Source organism: Eriocheir sinensis, chromosome 35 (genome assembly GCF_024679095.1).
Source record: "Eriocheir sinensis breed Jianghai 21 chromosome 35, ASM2467909v1, whole genome shotgun sequence".
Classification (NCBI taxonomy): Eukaryota; Metazoa; Arthropoda; class Malacostraca; order Decapoda; family Varunidae; genus Eriocheir; species Eriocheir sinensis.
In genome coordinates this window covers 7,544,346-7,553,663 of record NC_066543.1, presented here as the reverse complement: position 1 = coordinate 7,553,663, position 9,318 = coordinate 7,544,346, and the positions used below count along the sequence as shown (strand labels likewise).

The 9,318-nt window shown below is 45.2% G+C and overlaps 1 long non-coding RNA gene across 16 annotated transcripts in view; it reads left to right on the top strand.

The window, feature by feature from the left end:
• Positions 1–4,227: 4,227 nt before the first annotated feature.
• LOC127007349 (uncharacterized) overlaps positions 4,228–9,318 on the top strand; it is a 7,479-nt gene continuing 2,388 nt past the window's right edge. For 2 of the 16 annotated variants that reach the window (XR_007760198.1, XR_007760190.1), the window contains exons 1-2: positions 4,228–8,889; positions 9,178–9,225. This is a non-coding gene — a long non-coding RNA (uncharacterized LOC127007349). Of the gene's footprint in view, positions 8,938–8,985; positions 9,058–9,177; positions 9,298–9,318 lie in introns of all 16 variants that reach the window. The other 14 variants (XR_007760200.1, XR_007760196.1, XR_007760195.1 and 11 more) reach the window with 11 other exon arrangements.

The window sequence follows — 9,318 nt, the reverse complement described above, 5'->3', positions numbered from 1 at the left end:
GGTATAAGAGACAGAAGCCGGAGGTTGCTGCTGTGTCTAATATTTTCTCCCACTCCTTCCTTCCCTCCCCCTCTCCTTCCTTCCCGCTCTCTCCCCTCCTCCTTCTTACTCTCCCTCCTCCGTCTTCCTTCCTATTCTCTCCCTCCTCCAGCCCTTCTTTGCCTCCATCCCTCCCTCCCTACCCCGCTCTCTCCCAGGCAGTCTTTCTTCCTCCAAGCTTTCCATTCTTTTTATCTTCTATCTACCTCCTCCTCCTCCTCCTCCTCCTCCTCCTCCTCCTCCTCCTCCTCCTCCCTTCCCCCTCCGTCCCTGCGTCCCTCTCTCCCTCCCACACCTTCGTCTCCTTGCTGGTTCAGTTCTCACAATAATTTCTGCCATTTCTTTTTCTTTTTCTTCTTACTCCTCCTCCTCCTCCTACTCCTACTCTTTTTCTTCTTCTTTCTCTTCTTCTTTTCCTTCTTCTTCTTCTTCTTCTTCTTCTTCTTCTTCTTCTTCTTCTTCTTCTTCTTCTTCTTCTTCTTCTTCTTTTTCTCCTCCTCCTCCTCCTCCTCCTCCTCCTCCTCCTCCTCCTCCTCCTCCTCCTCCTCCTCCTCCTCCTCCTTCCTTTCATCACTCATCTCTGGACAATTGCCAAAAAGTACTCGTGAACTGGAGCCAAAATGACATAGTGGCAGGCGCGCGCATACACACACACACACACACACACACACACACACACACACACACACACACACACACACACACACACACACACGCTAGCATGCACACACATCCAAAAGCAGCTGCAAAAGGCAATTCTTGGAAGGAGAGATGGATGGATGGATGGAAACTGAGAAGTGAACTAAAAGGAAGAGGCGAAACCGACGAAGCAAGGCGTAAAAAAAAAAAGTATTCAACGTCTCTTCTTCTTAGGGAGAGTTTACGTCGGCGAAGGAAAGGATGCGGGAAAAACAGAAGAGGGGAAAGAGGTGAGGAAGGAAGAGAGGAGTAGGATGGTGACGCAAAGCAAGAGGAAGAGAAGCAAAAAGATAAGAAAGAAGGATAAGACAGGGAAGAGGAAAAGAAAATGGGAATAAACAAGTAGAGACGAGATACAAGAAAAATGAAAATAAGAAAACGGAAGTGAAAGAAAAGATTAACGCGGATGAACGAAGAAAGGAAGGGAGGAAGAAAAAGATCACAAGAAGGCATGAAAGGACGAGAGAGAGAGAGAGAGAGAGAGAGAGAGAGAGAGAGAGAGAGAGAGAGAGAGAGAGAGAGAATAATATAGAAAACGAGAAACCGTGACAGAAATATATAAATGGCAAGGAGCAGCAAATGTATCGACCGTAAACCTCTTTTTCTCTAATCTTCTCTCATCCTTTGAATATTGGCAGGTCTTTCATCCTTCATTTTGAAAAGTACTTGATCCTCCTCCTTCTCTTCCTTTTTTATTCTTTTTCTTTTTCTTTTTCTTTCTTTCTTTCTTTCTTTCTTTCTTTCTTTCTATCTTTCATTCTTTTTCTTTCTTTCTTTCTTTCTTTCTTTCTTTCTTTCTTTCTCTTTTTTCTTTTATTTTTCTTCTTCTTCTTCTTCTTCTTCTTCTTCTTCTTCTTCTTCTTCTTCTTCTTCTTCCTCCTCCTCCTCCAGAGTCGCGAGAGAGGCGGCGTGTAGTCTGGACTGGCTGTAAATGGCACCAAAAGGAGAGAAGGAAGAAAGGATGAGAGTAATGAGGAGGAGGAGGAGGAGGAGGAGGAGGAAGGAAGAGAAGAGAGGATGAGAGCAAAGGGGAGGAGGAGTGGCCAGCAAGGACAAGTGGGCGGGAAGAGAACTAGAACTATAACCCAACCCAACCAGCCAAACCAAACCAAACCAAACCAAACCAAACCAAACCAGCCAAACCAAACCAAACCAAACCAAACCAGCCAAACCAAACCAGCCAAACCAAACCAGCCAAACCTAACCAGCCAAACCAAACCAAACCAGCCAAACCAAACCAGCCAAACCTAACCAATCCAAACCAAACCAATCCAAATCAAACCAAACCAAACCAAACCAAACCAAACCAAACCTAACCAATCCTAAACCAAACCAAACCCAAACCATACCAAAACCAACCCATTCCAACCACCCCTAACCAAAACCAATGCAAACCCAACCCCAAACAACCCAAATAATCCTAAACAAACCCGAATAAACCCAAATAAACCCAGACAAACCCAAAACAAACCCAAACAAACCCAAAACAAACCCAAACAAACCCAATTCAACCCAATCCAAACCAACCCAATGCAGACCCCAAAACAACCCAAAACCAACACAATCCAAACCCAATGCAAACCAAACCAAACCCAAAACCAACGTAATGCAAACCACTCCAAACCTAAACCAACCCAAAACCAACCCATTTCAAACCACCCCAAACAAAAGCCCAGCCTAATCCTGCCCCAACCAAGCCCCACCTACTCAACCTTAACTAACACAGCCCAGCACAGCCTACTCTAACTCACCCCGCCAAGCCCAACCTAGTGTGCGTAGCCTTGGCGACCCCCCCTCCCCGCCCCCTCCATGCCGTAGGTCCTGCTCATTACTATGCTCATGTGTAATTACATGATTCAAATGTTGAGAAGTCGCGTTACGTGGAAATTTCTGGAGCAATTACGTAAAGTTTGAGTTTGCACGCCAGGCGAGCACATGACAACGGGCTATTCTTGCCCAAGTGGTAACGAAGTTGGCATTCTGTTGTCCAATATTTTTTTTAATGTAAACTTACAAGCAATTTTCTACGATAAAAGAAGACAATGATAATTTATCCAAAATCTAACAGGTACCAATACCTCCTTACATCGGTAGTCAACACACATCTGGAACTTAATTAGATCATTCCTTTTCGGGATGTTCTGGTCTCTCTTCAGGGCCTTTTCTTCTGGCCACCCCCTGGTCTATTTCCTTAACTATAATGAAAATAAACATTCAGATTCGGTTTTCCTTCCCGGCACATTTTGCCAGATGTTCACCAAGCAATGAAAGTGAGCCAACACCCCGCGCCGTCACACGCCGCAACAGACAAAGGCCCACACGCCGCTAATCACCACGACTGTACACAGGAAAGGTGCAGTGTCACTTCGCTCAGTAACAAGCAGCAATAAACACTGCCTCTCACACACCGCTGGGCGCTGCGCTGTCGCCACCACCAAAGCCACACCGCCGCCACGGCCCATAAAAGAATTCAGTTCTGTGGCTCACGGTGCCTCGCCATTGCCAGGCTTCATCACTACAGTTCTCATTTTTGGTGATGTTAATTAAGTCTCGCGACGCACCGCAGCGCCAAGGCGGTGGCGGCGGGAAGGCGCGAGGCAGCCCAGCTGGACCTTCCCACAAACATTGAACTCCAATTTTCTCTGCGATGAATTAATCCGCGGCGTGCATACACAGCTAAGTGAGTCACGCCGCAGCCATTACGATGTGTGCTGATCAGGGATCAACATCCAAATGTGTCTAACTAAGTGGAACATCTGCAGGATGAAAATGTATATAATAAATGAGCATGTATGTATGAAAATATGTGCGTATGTATGCATGTTTGTATGTACGTACCAATGCATAAATGTATGTTGGGAAATAAATATATATATATATATATATATATATATATATATATATATATATATATATATATATATATATATATATATATATATATATATATATATATATATATATGACACGTAATGATCATATCAACCCTTGGAGGGTCATTTTTAACAGCAGTCACCCAGCGGGGAGCGCGCACCCCCCTCGCCGCGTCACATCCCCGCCCTGCTGGACGGCTTTATGAGAACTTTTCCCTGTGCGAGGCCGCGGAAGATCTTGACGAAATGACTTTCCATCACATACTCGGGAAAAGTATCCTCGGCCTCATCCAAGCGACTGGTGAGCAAGACGTAGAGGAGCACGCCGCGCAGCACGGCTCACGGTCAGCCGTGCCCTGAGCCTGATGGGCAGCGTCAAGGCAAGAGTGAGGCAGGTAGGTCCCGCACTTCTGCCTCCACCACAGCCCTCCCCGCCACAACAATCACTTCACCTGGTCACCCTCACCTGCCTGCGCATTTGTTTATCTTGCCCACAGACCCGGAACAGGTGTGTGTGTGTTGTGTGTGTGTGTGTTGTGTGTGTGTGTGTGTGTGTGTGTGTGTGTGTGTGTGTGTGTGTGTGAGAGAGAGAGAGAGAGAGAGAGAGAGAGAGAGAGAGAGAGAGAGAGAGAGAGAGAGAGAGAGAGAGAGAGAGAGAGAGAGAGAGAGAGAGAGAGAGAGAGAGAGAAATAGTTTAGGCAGAAGGAAGGAAAGGAAAATAAACAAGGAAGGGATGAGGGGATGCGAATGAGAGAATTAGGGAAGGGGAAAGGAGAGGGAAAACTCCCGACGTGCAGAAGGCAAAGGAAAGCGAAGAGAAAGTGAACATCGAGGGAAGACAGAACAAAAGCACAAGTGAAAGGCATTTTAAAAAGCCTCCAGCCAGCTCAGGAGATGGACCTAAACCTTTACTTGAGATAGGCAGCAACGACAGAGAGGGAGGAGGGGAGGAGGATGTGAAGCAGGAAGAAGAGGAGGAGGAGGAGGAGGAGAAGAGGAAGAAGAGGAGTGTGAACGTCAGCAGTAAGCATGGTCAGACTTTGTGGGGCGTGTAAAATGGTGGAGGAGGAGGAGGAAGAGAAGGAAACATGGAAGAGCAGGCAGCAGAAAAAGAGAGAGAGAGAGAGAGAGAGAGAGAGAGAGAGAGAGAGAGAGAGAGAGAGAGAGAGAGAGAGAGAGAGAGAGAGAGAGAGAGAGAGAGAGAGAGAGAGAGAGACGGATACACAGATAGACAGAGACGGAAAGCCAGACAGACAGACAGAAAAACGGATTGACGATGGACAGGCTAACAGACAAAAAAAAAAGACAAGCAAAAAAAAAAGACAGAAAAAGACCTATCGAAACAACAAACAGGACAACGCAGACAAACAAAACAAAAAGTGAAAAAAAATAAAAATAAAACAAACACAAAAAATAACAATAAAAGAAACACACAAAAGAACCAACGCCCCATCGTAACAATTAACCTTATCATTCCTAGACTATTAAAGTACAGTAAAAATGCGGGGAGCGAGGGAGGGGAGGCGAGGCGGGCACGGGAAGAAGAGGGCAGAAGAGAATAGGTCGGAGGAGAGAGGGGAAGAAAAGGGGAAGGGAAGAAGGGGAAAGCCGTAACGACCTATTAACACCTCCTAAAGGGTTTTGCAGAGAGAGAGAGAGAGAGAGAGAGAGAGAGAGAGAGAGAGAGAGAGAGAGAGAGAGAATAACTATAGTAGAAGGAATGAAGGAAAGAAGAAAGGAAGGAAAGGAAAGAAGAAACAATGAAGGGACAAGATGAGAGAAAAATACGAGACAGAGGAAGAACAACCAAAAGGAAAAACGAAAGAAAAACAGGATTAATGAAAGAAAACAAAATTAAAGACGAAGCAAAACAGACAGAACCGCAGACGGACAGAAATAGCCTAGAATACACACACACACACACACACACACACACACACACACACACACACACACCAAAAAAAAAACAAGGAACCGCTACAACATGATAAGACACTAAACGGATCCCCACCAAGATCAGCGAAAGGATGTGAGGATGAAGAAGGAGGAAGGACGGAGGAACAGACTTTGAAGGGGCTTAGAAGAACACGGGAAGCGAGGCAGCGAGCACCAGGCGGAAGATAGGCAGACCAAGACGACCGTGACGCAGACCAGCCGACAGACACTGACAGGAGGAAACACAGGAGGAAAGAGAGGAAAAACACGCGAATGCCTAAATATTGTGAGTGTTGATTCTGGTGCGGTTTTGCGGGAAAGAAGACAAAAACGTACGTCCAGGAAATGTCTAAAAGCGATGACTTGATTTTGTGTTTTTTTTTTTTTTTACGAGAAAGAAGACAGACAGAAAGAAAAGTTCAGCAGAGGAAAGAGAGGAGAGACACGCGAATGTTTAAATATTGTGAGTGTTGATTCTGGTGTGTTTTTGCGGGAAAGAAGACAAAAAGGTAAGTCCAGGAAATGTCTAAAAGTGATGAGTTGATTTTGTTTTTTTACGAGAAAGAAGACAGACAGAAAGTTCAGCGAGTGTATATATTGGGAGTGTTGCTTTTAGTGTGTGTTTTTTTACAGGAAAGAAGATAAGGAAAAAAGGAAAGAGCAGTGAGTGCCTAAAAGTGATGAGTGTTGATATTATTATTTAATGGAAAGAAGACTGAAAGAAATGTAAAGACCAGAGATTGTCTTAAATATTGTGAGTGGTTATTTTGATGTTGTTTACTACGGGAAAGGCGACAGAAAGGAAAGAAAGCCCAGTGAGTCTATATATAATAGGAATAGTTTTTCTTTTTTTTTACGGGAAAGAAAACAGACCATGAAAATAAAAGAAATTACCGCCAAACACGCTGCTCCTGTTAAGCAAGACAAGTTACAGTGACTATTGGATTTGTTGTTGCTTTCTTGTTGATTAATGATGATGTTGATGATGATTTGTAAATTTAAAAAAAAATTAAGGTAAATGCCAAAACTCCTTGAAGTTGTGGAAGATAGATTCATAAATGTTACATAATGCTATATTAAGGCATGATGTTGCTGATGATGATTTGTAAATTAATAAAAAAAACGAAGGTAAATGCCAAAACTCCTTGTAGTTGTGGAAGATGGATTCATAAATGTTACATAGTGCTATATTAAAGCACACACACACACACACACACACACACACACACTTAAGGCCGGGGAGGAGATTCTGCACCATCAAAGCGAGCCACCGTTGCCAATGCATTGCTGAAGGGAAGCAGGTCAGGCAGCTCTGCGTGACCCTCCTCCTGGCAGCCGCTTAGGGACGAGGGCAACGATGCCAGATTGTCGTACTCAGTTTCTCATATTTCCCGATTTCCATCCCAAAAACTGTTTCCTGGGCCACAATAACGAGATTTATTTGTAGTTATTGTTGAAATGGTTTATTATTCCTGTTTCCTGGTGATATTTACGGGGAGAAGCTGGTTAATGTGATGCTCCGAGTACGATGACCTGGCAACGGTGGACGAGGGGCACCGCGCTGGCTTGGCTGAATGCTCATGGTGGTGAAGGGGACATACGACAACTCCGTGGCAGCGCATCTTGGCAAGGCTGTGCATTAACTGAGCGTGCGCGGTGACGAGGTAAAGACATAGAGCCGATTTCACAGTCCAACACAGTGTCTTCGTAACAGCCCGAACCAAACTATAGAATCCCATACAATCCAGAATGGTGAGGTCTTCGATGCCATACTAAATACACAAGACTTTTCCTGTATAGTTTCATCAAATTTGTGAACTTAAATATAAACACTAGACACTATACAAGGAAATTTCGAAGGCTCTGGTATTGGTTTGGGAGCTTACTAACCCATCATGGGGAACTACTAAACTGGCCCAAAGTAGAGTCAGGTATTGTGTGTGAGGAAGCTCCTGAGACACAAAGTCGTGGTGTGGTGCTGGCGCAGAGAGAGGTATAGTGATATAGTGAGTACGCACGGAGAAGAGGAGGGGAGAGCCATAACGACCTACTAACACCTCTTGATTTTTTTTTCTCACCCTTCGCTGAAATTGAAAAAGTTGCGGCGCGGTAAGTCGTATAATTAGCGTGCCCGGTGCCGAGACGCAGAAGGTACATTGCTGGGAGATAATCCTGCTTTACTGGGAAACATAAAGGTGGTGTTACAGTCGTCCATTATAAAAGTGTGCACGGCGCTGACACAACCTTGCTTCACTGGAAAACAACCCGTGCCACATTCGTGTATTAAAGGTGCACGGTGCTCAAAGGCGACCCCGTTCACACACACACACACACACACACACACACACACACACACACACCAAAAGAAAAGCTCGTGGCACTGTCCAGTTTCATGAGAGTGTGCGCGGCGCTGAGATACAAGGAGCCGGCATCGCTGACACACGGGAAGAATGTAAACGGTCGGCGCGCCAAGGTGGAGCAAGGACGAGCGTGGGAGGCATTAAGGCCGCAACACAGCACAGCACAACACAGCACACTACGCGGAGCAACACAGCAGGGATTAGTGTGGGAGGTGCGACGGCCACAGCACAGCACGTAGAGGCTATAAGACCAAACAAAAATATGGAACAACAGGGAAGAGAAAAGTCAGATAAGAAAAAAATAAGCAAACAACTATGTGAGCAAAAGAAAGTTAACGGTAAAGGGAGAAGAGCAAGAAAAACAAGAAAAACAGCGAAAACAACAAGCCGTGGCAGCATAGAAAGATGTCTTACTAATAACAAAAAAAAAAAGTGGAAGAAGTGACAGAAGAACAGTAATTAAACACACACTTTTATCTAGTGCTTGTGCATGTGATGTTGGATAACTTTCCTGCAAATGCTGAGAAAAGACTTCTAAGAGGACAGAACTTTGGGCGAATACTGAAAACATTACTTTTTACGAGGGAAAGAGTTGGACCTTTTTAATATTAACATGCGTGCCTGTGATGCTGCATTGTGTGTGTGAATATTGAGAGACTTTCGGAGGCTTTAGTCAAGTTGTTTTGAGATCTGCAAACCGCGATGGTGGTAGTGTGAAGGTGACTGGAAGAGGTGATGTGAAGGTGACTGGAAGAGGCAATGTGAAGGTGACTGGAAGGGGTAATGTGAAGGTGACTGGAAGGGGTAATGTGAAGGTGACTGGAAGGGGTAATGTGAAGGTGACTGGAAGGGGTAATGTGAAGGTGACTGGAAGGGGTAATGTGAAGGTGACTGGAAGGGGTAATGTGAAGGTGACTGGAAGGGGTAATGTGAAGGTGACTGGAAGGGGTAATGTGAAGGTGACTGGAAGGGGTAATGTGAAGGTGACTGGAAGAGGTAATGTGAAGGTGACTGGAAGGGGTAATGTGAAGGTGACTGGAAGGGGTAATGTGAGGGTGACTGGAAGGGATAATGTGAAGGTGACTGGAAGGGGTAATGTGAAGGTGACTGGAAGGGGTAATGTGAAGGTGACTGGAAGGGGTAATGTGAAGGTGACTGGAAGAAGTAATGTGAAGGTGACTGGAAGGGGTAATGTGAAGGTGACTGGAAGAGGCAATGTGAAGGTGACTGGAAGAAGTAATATGAAGGTGACTGGAAGAAGTAATGTGAAGGTGACTGGAAGGGGTAATGTGAAGGTGACTGGAAGGGGTAATGTGAAGGTGACTGGAAGAAGTAATGTGAAGGTGACTGGAAGGGGTAATGTGAAGGTGACTGGAAGAGGTATTGTGAAGGTGACTGGAAGGGGTGATGTG